Raw genomic sequence first — 3,675 nt, 5'->3', positions numbered from 1 at the left:
CTGGTATTACTTATCAGAGGGTTGCTATGGAACCTTTTCTTTTTGGTAAATGAGATTATGTGGTGGCTCTTGATGTATTATAGCCAATAAGGTAAAGGCTGTACAGCAAGTTAAGTGGCTTGGTTTTTTTTTTTTAAAGCTGTAAACAAATGTTTACTCATATTGAAAGGCCATATAGGTTTAGGCCTTAGCTGATTCTTTGCTCTGTTATCGTTCCCCCTCTGTGCGGAGAGAATCCTCTCTGTTGGCAATCATCACAGAGAACGTTGCCGGTGCTGACATTCTTGACTTTCAGCAGGAGAGAGGCTCTGCCCAGACTCCTTCCACTTCCCACACATAGGGCACAGGAGTCCATACGGGCCCGTTTATGTTTACACATCATGGTACTGGCCTAGACATGCAGTTTGAGTTAGCTAGAGATGGTAGCATCAGATGTTCAGAGAATTCCAAAGTAAGCAAGGATGTTATCGGTTAAATAGCCATTTCTGGCAGAATGGTACTATTGTGTGATTTTTGAGTAAATATGACTCTGTGTGTGCCTAACTTTAGTGAGCATAGGTCTGCACGTGTGTCTGTGCTTGCCAGTGCTTGCCTGTGTGCCTCTGATTTTCTTCATCCTTCCAACCTAGTGTAACCTTACTCTCTTCTGACACTAGGGCTGGGACCCCACACCGTTTTTTCTCTATCTTGCTATCATGTCTCACTTTGTGAATCTACATTTCCAGTGTACACTAGTTTCTTCTCAGTAAGGAGCACAAGGCAAGCCTACAAACACATACCTCGTTCTTTACTTATGTGGTTTGCTAGCAAATGTCCACAGCTTGAATACAAGTTTGGGTATCAAGTTTTTCTTCTCTGCTTTCTGTGAATGAGAATTCTGGGGAAGCTGTGACTACAGAGGTTGGTTGACTCAAACTTCACTGATGTGGAGAGGCTGCAATGCTGTACAGCCACAGCCAAATCACCTTGGGCCACCTTTAGACCCCTTACAAGCCATTTATTCCCTGCCTCTGTGCATTAAATAACATCTTTGTTGCCATCAGGCACAGCCTATGGAATGAAGGCACCAACTGCTAGTCCCCACAAACCAAAAGGCTACTAATCCCATCAAAGTGCGTGTGAGGTCTAGAACAGAGGTTCCCCCCCCCCCATTTACTGTAACCCCTCTACCTGAGGAACACACCCAAATATGTATAAAGTGAGTTGACTTATGATTTTGTTCTGTTATTATAAAACTTTTCTGAAACTGCTCCCTCACTAGGACATGGCATTTGGAGAGCCCTGAATCTGTGTCCCATGCTGTAGTGACTCATATCCAAGTCCTGAATTAACTATCTCTCTGGTTTCTTCGAAGTGTATGTTACTTAGGGTTTCTATCACTGCAGTGAAACACCATGAGCAAAAAAGCAAGTCAAGGAGGAGAGGGTTTACTCAGCTTACACTTCCACATTGCTGTCATCATCAAAGGAAGTCAGGACAGGAACTCAGTAGTGCAGGGACCTGGAGGCAGGAGCTGAGGTAGAGGCCACGGAGAGGTGTTGTTTACTGCCTTGCTCTACAGAACTGGCTCAGCCTGCCTTTTTTTTTTTAAACCCAGGACCACCATCCCAGGGATGGTACCACTGACAATGGGTTAGACTCAATGTGCTGCAGGCTTGGGTACAGCCTCATCTTCTGGAGGCATTGTCTTAACTGAGGGTCCCTCCTCTCAGGTGACTTTAGCTTGTGACAAGCTGACATGAAACCAGCCAGGACATAGTGAAAGCTGTTTCTTTTTCATCATTTCAAAGGACTATTTTTTCTTTGGATAATTTAAATGTGTTGCTCCATTCTTGTCTTACGGTCATGCTCCCTGGACAGTCTGATGCAGTTGTTCTCAGTGTTCCTCCGTGGCAGAATTTTCTCTGATTTTCATATTTTCTTCATGTCTTTGATATTCTGCCTTCTGCATACATGCTGTCAGAGAGTTTCCTCAAGGTGTCAGACCCCTTGGACCTGGAGTTACAGGTAACTGTGAGACACTGGCCATGGGTGCTAGGAGCCAAACCTAGGTCCCTCGCAGGAGCTGTGTGTTTGTAGTTACTGTTTGAAACTTCTCACTTTCCCTTCTCCTCCTCTTCAGGTCCAAGGGGTCTGACACCTTCTGGCCTCCGTGGGTGGAGTGCATTTACATGTATATTTAGACATGCAGAAACCCACATGCAAAAACACATATATGCACATCATTAAAAATAAAAATACATCTTAAAAATGTTTTCATCTGTATGTTTACCTTCCTCATATGTAATATAATGTTTGTTATCCCTTTAGCATATTAATCAATTATTTAAAATTTCCGGTCTGATCATTCCATAGGCTCTGTTGTATTTGAATCTGTTTCTGGTGTTCACACTGTCATCAGACTGTGTGCTTGGTTATAGCATGCTTTAAGACTTGTTTTGTGGAAAGCCAGGTCTATACGGGTTGGAAGAGCAGGTGTGAGGAGCTGAAGAAGTTACCTTCAGTGGGGCCTTCCTCTTTGTTCACTGATCTAGAGATTGGTGCTTAAAGGAAAGGTGTTTAAAGGTTAATGGAACGGTCATAAAGTGAGTCTTCTACACTCCATGTAACCTACCACATGATTTAGTCTCTAAACAAATCAAATTGAAGATAAGAAAATAATCTATTTTGATTAGGCAAGCTCAAAGGGTTATGAAACAGGAAAGGTGTTCAAAGGTTAGGAGGTGAAAGTTTATGCACATAATCTCAATTTCATCTCTCTCTATTAAGATCCCTATCTTAAACTGGCTGTATTGGTGCACACCTTTAGTCCCAGGACTCAGAGACAGAGGCAGGCAGGTTTCTGTGAGTTCTAGGCCAGCCTGGTCTACAGATTTTCAGAACAGCCAGGGCTATTGGCAAGACTGTATCTTGAAAAATTTTTTTAAATAAATAAACATTTCTCCTGGCAACCATCCACCCTTCTCAATGCTAGTCTGACACACCGGAGAGCTCACAGTTCAGTTCACAGAGACGCATGCAGGCCAGAATGGCAACCATCCATCCTTCTCAATGCTAGTCTGACACACCGGAGAGCTCACAGTTCAGTTCACAGAGACGCATGCAGACCAGAATGGCAACCATCCATCCTTCTCAATGCTAGTCTGACACACCGGAGAGCTCACAGTTCAGTTCACAGAGATGCATGCAGGCCAGAATGGCAACCATCCATCCTTCTCAATGCTAGTCTGACACACCGGAGAGCTCACAGTTCAGTTCACACAGGCGCATGCAGGCCAGAATCATGATGCTCTGTTTATCATGATTGTCCTCCAAAGTGCAGAGCCTATGGATTCCAGACATAAAACACACTACTTTTTTTTAGCGATGCAGGGGCAAACTGAGGTAGAAAGAGCAGCCAATGGGTCCATTAATAGTAAACAAGCAGGGTCTTTAAACCAAGACAGGAGACGTATATTTTATGTTAAACGGATAGTCTCACATTCACTCCTAAAAATTAAAATAGGAACAATCTTTGCAGTGTAGATACAGTTACAGTTTATACACTATGAAGGGCCCAGAAATGCCATTCATTCATAAATATAGGACGCTCACTTTATTATTTCTTTCAAAAGCAAAGCACTTATAAAAGCAAAATAAGAGAGAAGCAATTCAGTGCCCACTCGTGGGGAAGCA

The sequence above is a fragment of the Mus caroli genome, chromosome 11 (assembly GCF_900094665.2).
Source record: "Mus caroli chromosome 11, CAROLI_EIJ_v1.1, whole genome shotgun sequence".
NCBI classification, from domain to species: domain Eukaryota; kingdom Metazoa; phylum Chordata; class Mammalia; order Rodentia; family Muridae; genus Mus; species Mus caroli.
The sequence above is the reverse complement of the archived record's forward strand: the minus strand, read 5'-3'. Positions refer to the sequence as shown.